The sequence below is a fragment of the Capra hircus genome, chromosome 16 (assembly GCF_001704415.2).
Source record: "Capra hircus breed San Clemente chromosome 16, ASM170441v1, whole genome shotgun sequence".
Lineage (NCBI taxonomy): Eukaryota > Metazoa > Chordata > Mammalia > Artiodactyla > Bovidae > Capra > Capra hircus.
This window is the reverse complement of record NC_030823.1, coordinates 26,570,862-26,589,059: the sequence shown is the minus strand read 5'-3', so window position 1 is coordinate 26,589,059 and position 18,198 is coordinate 26,570,862. Positions and strand designations below refer to the sequence as shown.

The window sequence follows — 18,198 nt, the reverse complement described above, 5'->3', positions numbered from 1 at the left end:
AATATACTGTAGACATACACATGTGATTTTGAAAGCTTTTAATTCTTCAAGACAATATGAAAAAAACTAAATCAGGGATGATGGAGACCTGAGGACATAGTCACTGCCCTTGCTGAACTCTTACTGAACACTCTAAAATAAAACTGCTGAACAGTTGCTGAGTTGCTGAAATATGCTAAAAACTGGACTAAAGAAAATATACCTTTCCCTAGTAACATATGAGATGTACTTGATAAGCCGATTGCATATATGTAACAAATGTTCCTCCAATTCATACTGTTGATAAACAATTCGTTTAAACCTGCAAGAACTTCCCATTCCCCCCACCATAAAAATTCTACCCATTTTCCTCCAGTGGGACACTGTTCTGGCTTCCTCCCAAACCGTGGTTCGCCCAGTTGCAATTCTAAGACCCCCATTAATAAATTTTTGGCCTCTTTATAGTTTGTGGTCCTTCCAGTTGACAATAATAAACACAAAATTCTTGAGGGGTTACAGAAGGCAGAGAGATAAAATAAGGGACAGATTTGAAGATAAATGCTGCTAGTAACCTACTTATTGTCTTACGCGGTGAATTTGCAGGTGTCTATTTTATCACTTGAACATACAATTTATTAGTTTTTAAAGACCCATGCAATGATCAGTGATGACAGGATGCCATCAATACAGTACAATATAATACAATCTGGTGCATATGAAAATCCTACCCACTCTGTTTAAAAAAAAAAAAAAGAGGCCAAAAGTATATAATTTATTGGTTTGTTAGAAAAGTTACCAGCAGACAATAGGTTAATGTCTTAAAAATGCTGAAACAAAAACAACTGCCCATCAAGAAGTTTATATTGTTGAATATGTAAAAAGACTGAGACTATCACCTACAGACCCTCACTTAACAGAATAATGAAGGATGTACTTCAGCACAAAGAAAAGTGACATATAGATGAGATGTATACAAGGTGGCAGAATGAACAATGGCCTCCCCAAAGATGTCCACATCCTAACCACCCAGAACCCATGAATAAGTTACCTTACGTGGTAAAAGGGACTTTGCAGATGTAATTAAACTAAAATCTCAAAATGGGGAGATTATTCTGGATTATCCAGTGGGTTCAACATAATCACAAGGAACCACGCAAGAGGGAGACAGAAGGATCAAAGGCAGAGAAAGATGTGAGAATGGAAGCCGAGTTCAGAGAAAAGAAGATACAATGCTGCAGGCTTTAAAGGTAAGAGAAGGGACTACAAGCCAAGGAATGTAAGCAACCTCTAAAGGGCAGAACAGCTAAGGAAGCAGATTTCTCCCTGAGAGCCTCCAGAAAGGAATGCTGAACATATTTTACACATTTTATACATTTTACACATTTTAGACTTCTGACCTCCAGAACTGTAAAATAATACATTTGTGTTGCTCTGAGCCACTAAATTTGTGGTAATACCAATTAACAATGGAAGACAAAGACATAGTTACATATATTCACTTTTAAATCCTCACAAAGCCTGAGTTAGGCACTAGTCTTAAACCCACTTAACATGAGTAAACTTGTATTACACTTACTTGACATAAAGAAATCAAAGAACAAAATAAGTGGTGGACCTGGATACAAACGCAGGATCCACACCTTTAAGCACCATAAAAGTGGTCTTTTAAATGAAAGAACATTGTATCAGAAAAGATTACTGAAAAAAATTTTAAAAATATGTATGTATTATGTCAGTAAATATAATGGAAGATTACATTTTAACAGTTAAAGTTAAAATGCTGAAACAATAACAGAGTTGGGTAGGAAGAAGTTCAATGAGCATTGTACCTTAAGATCCTTGTTATTAAAAAAAAAACACAACAGATTATTCTTATTGTCAACAGAAACAAATGTTTAAAAAGTGACTGTCAGAAAAAATTTATGGACAAATATGTACTAAGGAAACACACTAAAATAACATAAACATAATCTATGGAGCCTAAACAGAGCTGGAAAAATAAATAACACAAAGAATGACTGACAGACAGGAGGAATATAGATGATTCAGAAAATTTCAGCAGAAGACAGGGAAGTATGATATACAAAAAACACAAAAGAGAAGTAAATCTGGCCCTGTTTCTTCAGTAATCACAATAATTATAGTGGATTCATTTCATTTATTTAAAGACAGATTGGACAAGCAAACTAGACAACCACATTGCTTATAAATGTTGCTTATAAAACACATCCATAAAGCAAAAGCATATCAAAAAGTTCAAAATAAAGAAACAGATGCTGGTGAGAAAGGAAAATGATGCAGTTGCTATGGAAAACTGTCATGGTACTTCAAGAAATTAAACACAGAATTACCATATGATCCAACAATTCCACTTCTAGGTAAATACCAAAAGAATCAAAGGCAGTGATTCAAACAGATGTTTGTATACCAATGTTCAGAGCAGCATTATTCATAAAAGCCAAAAGGTAAAAACAACCCAAATGTCCATTACAGATGAATGGCTAATGAAAGTAGGTATATACATACAATGGAATTATTCAGTCTTAAAAAATGACACAGATCACAGAATATCAAAAATGGTATCCTGACACAGACCACAATACTTCTAGGATGAACCTAGAAGCCATCATGCTAAGCAAATAATCCAAACACAAAGCACAAAACTTCTACAATTCCACTTGAATGAGGTTTCTAGAATAGTCAAATTCATGGAGACAGAGTAGTATACTGGCTATCAGGAGATAGAGAGAAGCAGTAATGAAGAGTTAGTATTAAATAAGTACAGAATTTCAGTTGCAGATGATGAAAGTTGGGAAGATGGATTGTAGTAATAGTCATACAACAATTTAATGCCACTGAAATATACATTTAGACATATCATGTCATGCATATTTTACCACAATAAAGAAACAAACAGAAAATACTATACCATGCCGATGGTAATCAAAACACTGACTTAACAACATTCTATCAGACAAAACAGAATTTAAAGGAAAAGCATAAGGAGAAATTGAGACTCAACATACTAATAGAAGGGACAATCCTTCAAAGAGCTATAATACTTATAACTTTTACATACCTAAGATTGCTTCAAAATATACAAAGCAAAGCCTGACAGAATTACAGAAAATTTGACATTTCACAAAAACATAGTGAGATATTTCAACCTATCTCAATGATCTATAGATCAAGTGAGCAAAAAAAGTAGTACATATATACAAGATTTGACCCTCTCAATGAACAGTCTTGGGCTACAGTCCATAGGGTCCCAAAAAAGTCAGACATGACTTAGCAACTAAACAAAATATAAATAGAGGGAACCCTGTACCTAATAAAGAATTTACTTTCCTTTCAAATCACATAAAATACTTATAAAAATTGATGATATGCTAGATAACCAAAGACTTAATACACTTCAAAGATATAATATTATGTAGGCTACATTTTCTACATAAAGCAAATAAATAAGTCAAAATAAAAACAGATTTTTAAAACCCTGTCTAGTTTGAAGACTTGAAATAGCACTCCTAAATAAACCAATAAATTAAAAAGAAAATTAAAATGGAAATTACTCTCTAGTTAGAACCATTCAGAAAATAAAATATCACATATTCAAGGTTCGTGGATGCAGTTTTAGCAGCTCTTAGAATTAAGAATAAGAAGGGTATTAAATTAATTTAGTATTTTAAAGATTGCAAGTAAATATAGGATTCAATAAAGAAGCTAGAAACTGAACAAGCTTAAAGGCAGGGAAATCAGTATAACAGAAAACAATCAAGATCAATAAAATTAAAGGTTGATGAAGGAAAAACAGAAAAGTACACAAAAGGCTCTCATTTACCCCCCAAAAGTAACAGACAGGAGGCTGAAAGTGTTTCACAGGTGGGGTTTATCAAACAAGCAAGGAACAGAAAATCCTTATGATATACAAACTTCACAAGTTAAGAAGGAAAGTCATTGAACTCATTTCTTGAAACTTAAAGAGCAATGATTCCCAAACCAGACAAGAACTGTATACTGCACCAAAAATCTACATAGACAATAACACTTATGAATATAAGTGCAAATATCCTAAATGAAATGTTAACAAATCAAATCCAACAATGTCTGCCTATGTATACATATGATACGTGCACATGTACTGATACACATCTTAGTGGGGTTCATCCCATGAATGCAAGTGCATCTATGAATGTTATTACTGTAATAAAATATATTAATTCTTTGAAGAGTCTATTTACCCAAATAAAATCACACACATTCATCTATATTTGTGTCACGTGTACACACATATGTGTAAGTATAGATTACGCAATAAATGGCGGCAAATTTTTTAAGAGTTCATTACTCACTTATCGGGGATATAAACACCAAGCTCACATTGAGGTAGGAATAGAAGAGAGCTCACTCAGAAACCAACAAGCCCTGCGCCAGGAAGACAAGCTCCCCGAGGGCAGGGACAGTTGTCTGACTGGCGCCTGGCGCAGGGCGGTGCACAACGACTGCGCAACGTTGAGGCCTTCCGTTTTCAGGCAGCCCCGCAAACCAACGGTCACCGGCCCCCCGAGGTCCCTCGTCCCAGCCGTTATGGAACGCGGTCCCCGAGGCCCTTACCTGAGGCTCTGTGGCCCAGTGGCCGCCTGGGCCCATTCTAGGGCTGAATGGTGCAGGTTCGGCCCGCACACGCTGGAAAGGAAAGCACCAGGCGAGGATGCCCTTGAAGAACCAAGGAGGACCGCCTGGAGACCCACCTGCAAACCCCAGGGCGCCATGGCTAGCGGTCTCAGGGGCGCAGTCTCAGGGGCGCAGTCTCAGGGGCGCAGTCTCAGGGGCGCAGTCTCAGGGGCGCAGTCTCAGGGGCGCAGTCTCAGGGGCGCAGTCTCAGGGGCGCAGTCTCAGTCTCAGGGCCCACGCAATGGATGCTGGGGGCGTGGGGCAGGATCAGGGCCGACACTGGACCAGAAGTGACCAGCTCCTTCTAGGTTCCCACGCCAGCGATGTCACAGCCGCAAAGGGCATCACGACGCTGACCGTGCAGAAGAGGATGGAGGCAGAAACAGGCACTAAAAGCAGATCTGATATTTTGCCCAGTCTAACGTATCGACCACTTGCACAAGAAAAACGGAGACATTGCAGAATGGGCCCCGCTGGGACCTTTGAAAGGAATGGCTTTTTAATATTTTCAAAACATTTATGTTGTGAACATAATAATATTTAATATGATTATTAAATAATAAGTTTATTGAATTAATAAGTTCATGTGGGCATAAACTTACCATTTAAAAGCCTCAATTATTAGTTAAAGGTTATATATGGGAATATAATATGAGTGTAAGAGTGTGTGGACTGAAAATTGATGCCCAAACTGATAGCTGTGAGTTACCTTTTGTTGGAGTGGGGGTGCTTATGAGGACTATAGTCCAGGACACAGCCTCTCAGATGGCTCTGAGGAACTGCTTGCCAGAGGTGGGAATCTGGCAGAGGTTAGTATATATGTGATTTTGATGAAGGGGAATACATGCAGTCAAGCATACATTTTGGCAGAGGCTTGCTGCTAGTGTGGAGAAGGTTGCTGATAGTCATAAGGAGCAAATGTCTCTGTTAATGATTTTAGTGCTCTTCTAGATGTGAGAAGATATTAAAAAAAAAAAAAATTAGGCTCATGAAGTCTTCTGAAAAGATCTAACTACCTGAAGGCCTGTTCTACCAAATTTCCCTAGAGCACAAGAGTGCCTCATTCCTGCTCTGTGTCTGGAACTCCTTTCAGGGTGTGTTGAAGGTCAGCGACTGCAGTGGCTAGGGACTTCATTCTTGTAGAACTGGGTGGTCAGCTCCGTTGTTTAGTTTGCAAGTTAAAGGAATCCTAAGAAATAGTTGAATTGTGTGTTTATGTGTCTTTGTAAAAATGCCTCATTTCTTTTTAAATGTCTTATAAAAAATTTAGTAGGTGAATATCTTATATGTGACTCAACAACTGTTTACTGAGCACTTACTATGTACCACACAGAATGCATGGGTCCCTTCTTTATATTTCTTGGTAGGGGCCACAGAAGAAAAGCAATATAGAGTTTTGCTGCATTCTACTATAGCTAAAACTGTGTTTAAGAATAAACTTCCCACTATTCATTTCACTTAAGCTTGAATATGTAGTCATTCAGCTCATCACAATAAAATTTGAGGATGAATTTAAGTCTGAGAAGCTGCTAAGAATTTGAATGTTGTGGTAAGGAAAGATATTTTAAAAGGGAAAATCATTTTGGAAATAATGTTACCTTCAGTTCAGTTCAGTTCAGTTGCTCAGTCGTGTCCGACTCTTTGTGACCCCATGAATTACAGCACGCCAGGCCTCCCTGTCCATCACCAACTCCCGGAGTTCATGCAGACTCATATCCATCGAGTCAGTGATGTCATCCAACCATCTCATCCTGGGTCGTCCCCTTCTCCTCCTGCCCTCAATCCCTCCCAGCATCAGAGTCTTTTCCAATGAGTCCACTCTTCGCGTGAGGTGTCCAAAGTACTGGAGCTTAAGCTTTAGCATCTGCCAATAATCATTTCTATTTGATAAACTTAGCCAAAACATTAGAGTCATAACTCAATAAAATATCAGTCAATAAATTGTCTAAAACAGAACAAGATAAAAAAACTATGAAGCCATCTTCTTCCCTTGTCTTCTCTGTCTCAACAAACAGCAGCTCTACTGTAGAGTCTCCCTTGACACTCACTTCTCCCTTACTCTCTGCTGCTGCTGCTGCTAAGTCACTTAAGTCGTGTCTGACTCTGTGCGACCCCATAGATGGCAGCCCACCAGGCCCCCCATCCCTGGGATTCTCCAGGCAAGAACACTGGAGTGGGTTGCCATTTCTTCTCCAATGCGTGAAAGTGAAGCCACTCAGTCATGTCCGACTCTGAGCGACCCCATGGACTGCAGCCTACCAGGCTCTTCCATCCATGGGACTTTCCAGGAGTACTGGAGTGGGGTGCCATTGCCTTCTTCCCCTTACTCTCTACCCCAAACCAATTTATTATCTATCAAGTTCTGTGGATTCCACCCACGAACTGTATTTTGTCTATCACTTTGTTCCACCTCTACTGTTTTGGTGGTAGGCAAAGAAATGGTCTTCAAACCAGTACCTGCAGAGGAAATACTGACTTTCAGGAGCGTGAGGGTAGTGATGATTTTAAAGGAATCCTTTTATATAGCCAGATCTTTATATATAGCCTTTGCTAATTGTCATAAAGATTTGTCTTTCCTAGCCTTTCTTTCAAAATCTTCCTTCATACACTTTATAAGAAAAGACCAGCCCTCCCCTACCTGGAATTCCACTGTGGTGCTTTCCAGGTGTAAGGAACTCAAGGATACCACAAAGCCAATGCAGGGGGAAAAAAAGAAAAAGAAAAAAATTTTAAAGTAGGGAGCACTTCTTTCAATGGTCAATTGAAAAGCATCTATAAGGGCCAGGAGTCCAGGTGAATAGTTTCTCCAAGCCTGCAGGGTCCAGCAGCGGGGAGAGGTGTGTACACCATGTGCCTGATATGGACTATGTGCTTGGTGGGCTGTGTGCTGGACATGGATTCCCCCAGGAACCTGGACCCGCCAGGCCCACGTCTCGGCCTGGGCCCACAAGCCTACAGTCCCCACGCCTCAAACCTGACCTCAACCCCCAGGCTCCTGCAGTACCCAGACTTCACCAGCTACTCAGATGCACCCTTCTCTGCACCAAAGGGCAAATGAACACCCACCGCCAGTCCATCCCTCTGGCTTTCAGGCCTCCTCTGAGCTTTTAGAGGCTTCCCTGGTGGCTCAGAAGGTAAAGAATATGCCTCCAACATGGGAGACCAGGGTTTGATTCCTGGGTCAGAAAGATTCCCCTGGAGAAGTGAATGGCAACCCACTCCAGCATTCTTGCCTGGAGAATCCCATGGACAAAGGACCCTGGCAGGCTATAGTCCATGGGGCTGCCAAGAGTCGAACATGACTGAGCGACCAACACACACGTGGAGCTTTAGCACATGGCACCCACGTCCCTGGGGGCATAGCCCTGGTCTCCTGGTGCAGTCCCTCTGCAGCCCAGGCATACGGTCCTCACCCGGAGGGCAAAGCCAGATTTCCTGTGAGTGGGTGTGGTGTAGGGTGGCAGCTGAAGGTGGCAGTGGCAGGGGTAAGACCGGGACCAAAGATGAAAACTATGTAGTCTACACCAAACTGGCTTCCCTAATGGCTCATATTAAAGAATCTGCCTGCCAATGCAAGAGACAGGGGTTCGATCCCTGGGTCTGGAAGATCGCCTGGAGAAGGAAATGGCAACCAACTCCAGTATTCTTGCCTGAGAAATCCCATGGACAGAGGAGCCTGATGGGCTACAGTCCATGAGACTGCGAAAAAGTTAGACTCGACTTAGGGACTATACCAACAAAACAGCTACACTGATCACCAGTGCCTGGAGCTGGAGAAGGAATTCCTGTAGTCATTACATCGCCATCCAGGGGAAATCAGAGCTGGCTGCTAATGGGGGCTTACTGAAAGTCGCGTGAAGATCTGGTTCCAAAATCAGCAGGCAAGGGAGCACAAAGTGAACCAGAAGAAGTAACAGCAGCAGCAGCACCCCCCACAGCCATGATGTGACCCCCCACTTCAGCTGTGGCACTGTTTGAGTACCTGTGCCCCAGCTCCGCCAGCCTCCTGGGTGCCCCCTTCCCAACGCCTGTCAAGGAGGAATATGCTATAGCTCCCTGACCAACCTTGTGAGATAGGGGCCTTGGGGACTCAGGTGCTGGGAAAGTGGCTCCTGTGGGGGCCTAGGAGGCCTGGCGTGAGTCCCAGTCCTGCCACCAACCCTCTGAGTAACCTTGGACAGCTCACCCACCCCACCGCTGTATCCCCTGGGCCCATCTCTGGAGAAGTCATAACCCCCAGGTGGTGAGGGAACCACCCACTCCTCCTCCACAGACTCAAAGGTGGGAGGCCCCTGTAGGGACTAGACTCCTGGAGAAAGGAAGCGGAACCCAGAGAAGACGGAAAGCTTGCAGACTGTGACCTGAGGAGGTGGCAGGGTGTCAGCTCACACCTGCCTTCTCCTGCAGCCTCACCTCTACCGGCCCCCATCCTAACATGCCCTGAACCCTCTCCAGACTGGATACACAGCACAAAGCCCGCAGGATGGGCCTGAGCAAGAGGCTCTAATAACCGTCCCATGGACTTAGCAGAGTCCACCCTGCCAAGTTTCTACCTCCCCACCAGGCTGTCCCTCAGGGCCCCGGCCTCAGGGAGCCCCCCAGAAGACTTTCTGCGGACCAAGCAGACCTCACAGCTGGGCAAGTGTTGTACAGAGAGTAGAAGCTCTTGGATACAACTTCAAGAATATTTTTTTTCTCTTTTTCAAAAATATTTTAAAAATATCTATCAACATGTTCATATTTTCATCTTACTTTATTTCTGTGAACAATGAAGCGTGTTGTGCTAGAAATGGCAACTATAGAGATGTCCTGGAATCAGATTATTGAGCAATGTGGACATCAAATTGATGAGGACTTTCCTCTTCCGCACCCTAACCAGTGTCCAAGAATTCTTTAGTCTTGATGGAAAACTGAATAAATGCAAAACAAAAAGAATCAGTAAAGAATATTTATTACTAAATAAGGCTTTTTATCCTGTTTTAATATTTTTAAGCAATATTTCTTAGCTATTCATAATACTCCTTCTCATCAGATTTTGTTCTTTCCCTGGTGGCTCAGATGGTAAAGAATCTGCCTGCAATGCAGGAGATCCAGGCTCAATCCCTGGGTCAGGAAGATCCCCTGGAGAAGGGAACGGCAACCCACTCCAGTATTCTTGCCTGGAGAATTCTATGGACAGAGGATCCTGGCAGGCTACAATCCACGGGGTCACAAAGAGGTGGACATAACTGAGTGACTAACACTTACATCAGATTTTATTAGCTGGAAACAAAAGCACTGTCACAGAGTGAAGCAGTACTGCTTTGTGTAGTGACACTAATTTTTTTTTCTTTTTTAAACTTTATTTTTAATTGGAAGATAATTGCTTAAAAATATTGCGTTGGTTTCTACCATATATTAACATGAATCAGCCATGCTGCTGCTGCTGCTAAGTTGCTTCAGTGGTGTCCGACTCTGTGCGACTCCTGAGACGGCAGCCCACCAGGCTCCCTGCCCCTGGGATTCTCCAGGCAAGAACACTGGAGTGGGTTGCCATTTCCTTCTCCAATGCATGCGAGTGAAAAGTGAAAGTGAAGTCGCTCAGTCGCGTCCGACTGTTCGCGACCCCATGGACTTCAGCCCACCAGGCTCCTCCGTCCATGGGATTTTCCAGGCAAGAGTACTGGAGTGGGGTGCCATTGCCTTCTCCGTAGGTATAAGTATATTCCCTCCCTCTTGAAATTCTCTCCCGCCTCCCATCCCATCCCACCCCTCTAGCTTATCACTGAGCACTGAATTTGAGCTCCCTGCATTATATAGCAAATTTCCACTGACTGTCTAATTTTACATACGGTAATGTATATGTTTCCCTGCTACTCTCTCCATTTGCCCCACCCTCTCCTTCCCCCACTGTGTCCATAATTCTGTTCTCTATGTCTGTGTCTCCATTACTGCCATGCAAATAGGTTCATCAGTACCATCTTTCTAGATTCCATATTTATGAATTGTGTGCTTAGTCACTCAGTCGTGTCTGACTCTTTGTGACCCCATGGACTATAGACCTCCAGACTCCTCTGTGCACGGGGATTCTCCAGGCAAGAGTACTGGCTGGAGTAAGTTGCTATGTCCTCCTCTAGGGGATCTTCTCAACACAGGGAATGAACCCAGGTCTCCTGCATTGCAGGTGGATTCTTTACCATCTGAGCCAACAGGGAAGCCCATATTTATGTGATAATATACGGTATTTGTTTTTCTCTCTCTGACTTACTTCAGTCTGTATAATAGGCTCTAGGTTCATCCACCTTATTAGAACTGAGTCAAACACATTCCTTTTTATAGCTGAGTAATATTCCATTGTGTGTATGTACCACAACTTCTTTATCCATTCATCTGTCAATGAGCATTTAGGTTGCTTCCGTGTCCTAGCTGTTGTAAATAGTGCTGCAGTGAACACTGGGGGTATATGCATATTTTTCAATTTTTGTTTCCTCAGGGTATATACCCAGTAATGGGATTGTTGGATCATATGGTAGTTTTATTGCTAGTTTTTTAAGGAATCTCCATATTGTTCACAGTGACTATATCAGTTTGCATTCCCATCAACAGGGAAGAGGGTTCCCTTGTCTCCACATCCTCTCCAACATTTATTGTTTGTAGATTTTTGATGATGGTCATTCTGACTGGTGTGAGGCGATACCTCGTTATAGTTTTGATTTACATTTTTCTAATAATGAGCAATGTTGTGCTAGCATCTTTTCATATGTTTATTAGCCACCTGTGTGTCTTCTTTGGAGGAATGTCTGGTTAGGCCTTCTGCTCACTTTTTGATTGAGTTTTTGTTTTTTTTTGGTATTGAGCTGAATGACCTGCTTGTACATTTTGGAGATTAATTCTTTGTCAGTTGTTTCACTCACTATTATTTTCTCCCATTCTGAGGGTTGTCTTTTCACCATGTTTATACTTTCCTTCGCTGTGCAAAAGCTTTTAAGTTTAATTAGGTCCCATCTGTTTGTTTTTGTTTTTATTTCCATTACTTTAGGAGGTGGGTTATAGAGGATCTTGCTGTGACTTATGTCAAAGAGTGCTCTAATTCTTTTAATATAATTAGAATATTTTATAGAGCATCAGATTCTTCGAAACACACTGGGTGAAACCAGGGGACTGAAAGGTAAAGTGATTTATTTTAAATTCATTCTGCTATATATGTGTTATATACATATACACTCTGCTATGCAGTAAATTAAAACACAATTTGATTATGTCGTGAACTATATATTCAGATTACATTCAATCATCATCTTACTTTGTTTCATGATGTATGTAATATTTGCTATCTGCTATAAAGATTTACTTCCTAGATGCTGGGCCAAATAGATTTTTTAGCTTCTTATGCTGTTCTCTCCCATTAAACACAGGGGTATTTTGATTATGATATATATGACATGAACAGAGTTATTTTTGAAGTAGTGTCTATGATTTTTTACTTTATAGCAAAAGCTGATAACCAGTTTTCAATACTAATGAAATATCATTTGCCGTCCTCGTTGGTATAGTGGTGAGTATCCCCACCTGTCATGTGGGAGACCGGGGTTCGATTCCCCGACGGGGAGGCAACACACCCTTTTGGAGAAGGAAATGGCAACCCACTCCAGTATTCTTGCCTGGAGAATCCCATGGATGGAGAAGCCTGGTGGGCTACAGTTCAGGGGGTGGCAAAGAGTCGGACACGACTGAGCGACTTAACTTATCATGCTTTTAATTACTTTTAATTAGTTACTCTTCCTTCATTATTTTTTAATATGTGTGCATGCATGCTAAGTCATTTCAGTTGTGTCCAACTCTACAACCCAATGGATTGTAGCCCACCAGGCTCCTCGGTCCATGGGATTCTCCAGGTAAGAATACTAGAGTGGGTGCCATACCCTCCTCTAGGAGATCTTCCCAACCTAAGGACTGAAGCCATATCCCTTACATCTCCTGTACTGGCAGGCAGGTTCTTTACCACTAGCTCCATCTGGGAAGCCCATATTTTAATGTATAGTTATATTTTACCTACATATTACATTGCATCATTACGATTTAAATGATGAGAAATGTGTATAGGTTTATTCTTATTTGTTTAACCTAGTAAAATGAATAAAATTATATCTGCATTATTTAATTGTGATTTGACTGGTTTTATTAATCCATTTAAAATGCAATGATCCTTCCAGAGCTTTCTGTAATCGCTTTTGAAATGTTTATTAATGAATTTATTTGAACTGAAAAATTAAGTCAAATTTTATGATCAAAAGTCACAATTTAGCTAATTGATTTGGCAGTGCTAGTTATGCACCTGACAGAATTTTCATTGGGATTCAATGAGCTAAATCCACAGATTCATAGTTTGACAAAAAATATTATTGAAAGACATGAAAACAGCAGGGGCTGTAGGCGTATGGGCCCAGGCTGAGACTGGTGGGCCTAGAGGGGCCAGTGTACTTGGGGGAATCCTTATCCAGCACACCCCTGTACATGGTGTTCATGGCCTGCTACCCTGCACATGCTGAGCTCTGGAGCCCTTGAGCAACTGCTCACCTGAACTTCCAGCCCTTATAGATGTTTTAATTAATCATTGAAAGAAGTGTTCCTTCAAACCAGTACCTCCAGAGGAAGCACAGACTTTCAGAAGTGTGAGGGTGGCGATGGTTTTAAAGGGGTCCATTTGCAGATCCAGAGCTTTACATATGCATGGGTGCATGCTAAGTTGCTCCAGTTGTGTCCGACTCTGTGTGACCCTATGGACTGTAGCCTGCCAGTCTCCTCTGTCCATAGGATTCTCCAGGCAAGAATACTGGAGTAAGTTGCCATGCCCTCCTCCAGGGGATCTTCCCCAGGGGTCGAACCCCATGTCTCTCAAATTTCTTGCATTGACAGGTGGGTTCTTTACCACTAGCGCCACTTGAATATGCATGCATGCATGCTAAGTAGCTTCAGTCGTGTCCAACTCTGTGCAACCCTAGGGCAGCAGCCCACCAGGCTCCTCTGTCCATGGGATTCTCTAGGCAAGAATACTGGAGTGGGTTGCCATTTCCTTCTCCAAGTTTTATATATACCCTTTGCTAATTGTTCTCAAGACAAGAGCATTGAAGTGGTTTGCCATTCCCTTCTCCAGTGGACCACGTTTTGTCAGCTGACCTGCCTCTTGAGAAATCTGTATGCAGGTCAGGAAGCAACAGTTAGAACTGGACATGGAACAACAGACTGGTTCCAAATAGGAAAAGGAGGACGTCAAGGCTGTATATTGTCACCCTGCTTATTTAACTTCTATGCAGAGTACATCATGAGAAACGCTGAGCTAGAGGAAGCACAAGCTGGAATCAAGATTGCCGGGAGAAATATCAATAACCTCAGATATGCAGATGACACCACCCTTATGGCAGAAAGTGAAGAAGAATAAAGAGCCTCTTGATGAAAGTGAAAGAGGAGAGTGAAAAATTTGGCTTAAAGCTCAACATTTAGAAAACGAAGATCATGGCATCTGGTCCCGTCACTTCATGGCAAATAGATGAGGAAACAGTGACAGACTTTATATTTTGGGGTTCCAAAATCACTGTAGATGGTGATTGCAGCCATGAAATTAAAAGATGCTTGCTCCTTGAAAGGAAAGTTATGACCAACCTAGACAGCATATTTAAAAGCAGAGACATTATGTTGCCAACAAAGGTCCCTCTAGTCAAGGCTATGATTTTTCCAGTAGTCATGTGAGAGTTGGACTATAAAGAAAGCTGAGCACTGAAGAATCGATGCTTTTGAACTGTGGTGTTGGAGAAGACTCTTGAGAGTCCCTTGGACTGCAAGGAGATCCAACCAGTCCATCCTAAAGGAAATCAGTCCTGAATGTTCATTGGAAGGACTGATGTTGAAGTTGAAACTCCAATACTTTGGCCACCTGATGAGAAGATCTGGCTCATTTAAAAAGACCCTGATGCTGGGAAAGATTGAAGGCAGGAGGAGAAGGGGGCGACAGAGGTTGAGATGGTTGAATGGCATCACCAACTCAATGAACATGAGTTTGAGTAGACTCCGGGAGTTGGTGATGGACAGGGAGGCCTGGCATGCTGCAATCCATGGGGTCGCAAACAGTCAGACACGGCAGAGCAACTGAACTGAACTGACTTGCTAATTGTCATGATTTGCTTTTCCTAACATTTCCTTCAAAATCTTCCTTTATCCACTACACATGAAAAGATACTCCCTCTCTCATCTGGATTACTGAATCTACCCCAAAGCTTATATACTCTTCCTAAGAAAAATAAAACAAAAATTTATGAAATTAAAATGCAAAATAATACAATGCTATATCTCATAGTATTTTATTAAAAGTGAATGAGAAATGAGTAGTAGCTTCCATATGGCAAGCACTTCATAAATGATAGCTACTATTTTTGCTGTTATTATAACTATCACTATCTATTATACTTTAAGAAATCATAGAAAGATGCCACATTATAGATTCACAATTTAATAATAATATGGCATGATAAGTTGCCCCTAATATTCCTTCTCTCAACTTCCCAGTAAAATATTAAAAAGATACATAAAACAACAAAGAGTAATGGCAAATCTGGGACTGAAAGAGTCTATTGGGATGTCTTACCAACAATGGGATGTATGGCAATTGGCTGGAAAATACATTTCTGACTCTACATATCCCATCTTCTAAAACAGAAAAGCAAATATAATTCCACAAAGAAGGTAGGAAAAGACTCATTCTCTTGCATTGCACTGACTGGAAAACCATTTATGTATCTACTGCACCAGAATATTTTCCTGCTTCAGGTAGACTGATGCCCTCTTTCCCTGTCCCCACATTTCCATTCAGAGATTGTCACTGCTATAATACCACAGAACTAGCAATGTCAAGCATAGAAAAGGATGTACTGTGGTATATTACACCCTGGAAGCACTGTGGGCAGGGCCATGAAGGGATGGATTCTGGCAGCAAATCATGTGAGAAAGGGGTCTCTGATTTTGTATCCCCCAAAATCCTACACAAAGCATCAGCCTCTGATAATCAGGGAAGTCAGCTGTAAGAGTAGGGGAGGTCCCATTAGATAAATGCCTATTAAGACGAAAATTAGGCTAAGGATTGTTTATATTAACCTTAATACTGATTCTAGATATGAGTATCTGTTAGCTCTCAAATTAAAGCTGAGAAGAGCTAAAGACATTCAGTAAAACTGACCTCTCAACCCACAGCAGGCTGGCTAAATGTTTCCTTATTCAAAGATTACTAAGCAAAGAAAGCTTCCCTGATGGCTCATTGGTAAAGAATCTGCCTGCAACGCAGGAGATGAAGGAGATGCAGGAAACTCAAGGAAATGGTAACCCACTCCAGTATTCTTGCCTAAATCCCATGGACACAGGAGCTTGATGGGCTACAGTCCAAAGGGTCCCAAAGACTGGGTTGGACAGGACTGAGTGACTGAGCACACACACAGGCAAAGAAAAGAAGACAATAATATTAGCAATGCTATCTCCAGCACTGGCATATTTACTGAGCCAGGCACAGTTTTGAGTTTTGTGTCAGTTATCAATATATCATCTCTAACTCTGAATCACCTTTTCAACATATGTTCTGGGATAAACAAGAATTCCTTTGAATATTTCTCTTTTAAATTGAACACAATATTCTGTTTTCTCAGTAGAGAACACTCGAGAATTGCCGCTGAAGCAAGAGGATTTCCTGCCCTTTGTTACAGAAACTGGGGTCAGTGGTACAGGTATGAGTTCATTCAACAGACCCGTTTCCAACCACCGGTCCTAAACTGATCCCTCTGTGACTTTACAATCTCAGCTAGGCAAAGCCTTTCCACAGCCCCTTCAACAGGGAAACCATGGATCCCCAGGGTCCAGGTGCTCTGAAAGGCTCCTATCCCTGCTGAGGTCCACACTCCCATTGCATGCCCACATCACTGGCTGCTGATGGCCAGCTTGCATTCCCAAGGGTGCCTATTGCTTGCTCGTCGGCTCTAGTCTGGCCAAACCAGTGAACTTCTCCGCTACTTAGTGGGCTAAATCACATCTCCCGTAGGGGTCTGAGCCCTTTCCACATTTGTTCTTCCTGTCTTGTTCAGCCCTAGGGAAACATGCAGATTTTCCTGACATCATAGATTACTCTTTGATCATAGTTAATACATTTTATATCAACTTACCCAGTTTAGCATACTGTGTGATCTCTGTCTCCTGAATGGACCCAGATCACTTCAAGTACTTTACATGTATCATCTCACTTACTTTTTGTAACAATCTTGTGTATGGAATATTATTATTAACCTTGTTTTTCAGATGAAGAAGTTTGTGAGATTAGGTAATTCACACAGCAACTGAGGTTTTAATTTTAATGTTAAAAAGTTAGATTAATTTTTAATTTAAACACTCAGAAGCAAATGTTCTGTTAATATTTTATGTAGGATATAGAAGAAAATTTTAGAAAACTTCTACTTGATTTTCTCAAGGAAAACAAGAAAACATAGCCTTTCCAGAATAGGAACGATGAATCATAAAAAGTGAACGCTAGAGGCAGTAAAGAGCCAAATTAATACTGCAGAAAACTGAGAAACTGATTTGACAGTATAACTGAAACCAGTCTTCAAGAATGCAGAAGAAAAAGGTGAAAATGAGAGAGAACATGTCAGAAATCCAACTCAAAGAAGTGAAGGCAAATCTACAAAAGGTCTTCCTAAGGAAATAACAGAAATGATGGGATCAAAAGCACTCAGCAGAGATTCTACTAAGAAGACATTGAGACGCATCTATTATTCATTGAAAATTTGGGGGGAATCATTATTATATGGTCTCCTCCAAACTCCCAGAGCACTTTCTTTTCACTGTGGCATTTGCTGTATTCCGTCTTGAATATGGTAAGAATGCTAGAATTTCACTGAAAGAACAGGTTTCAAACGTAGGTCCTTTTGCTTATTATCTGTGTGAGTCTAACAAGCCTCAACCCCTGGGTCTCAGTTTTATATCTACCTTATAATACATCTTACATCTACCTGTTTCTCTACCTTACATTTGTATTGGGTTATGCAAATAAGAACAAAAATATGTGAAACTATGTAGAAAACAACCCCTGAAACCAAATCTTTATTTCTCTTTGTGAACCTAAATATTTAAGGATAAAAGTCATATCTATTTTTCTTTGTGTCTTCTGCAGTACCTACTAGCTGTTGGCACTCTATCAATATCTATTAAGCATATTTAATTTAAAACACAGTCCAGGATAATAATATCTAAATTTATCCAGCTGTCACAAAAAGAGCATTGGATTCCATTCAGAATAATTTAAAAAAAAGCATAGGTGAGGAGAACTGATTGTCTTTAGAAGCAGAAACAAAATTCATGTATTATTGCTACTTGTTTTAAGCTGAATGTTTATAAAGTAGTGAATATTAAGCCATTTTCATATGGATAGAAAATTTTGATGATTTTCTCCATTCTGTGGCATAATTGAAACATTTTACATCAATATACTGTAACTTACTACTAAATTCTAATGCAGAATGTGATTTGCAACGGTTT

At 41.0% G+C, this 18,198-nt stretch overlaps 1 non-coding gene across 1 annotated transcript; it reads left to right on the top strand.

The window, feature by feature from the left end:
- On the top strand, positions 12,171–12,242 carry TRNAD-GUC. The gene has a single exon. It is a non-coding gene; the product is annotated as a tRNA-Asp (tRNA).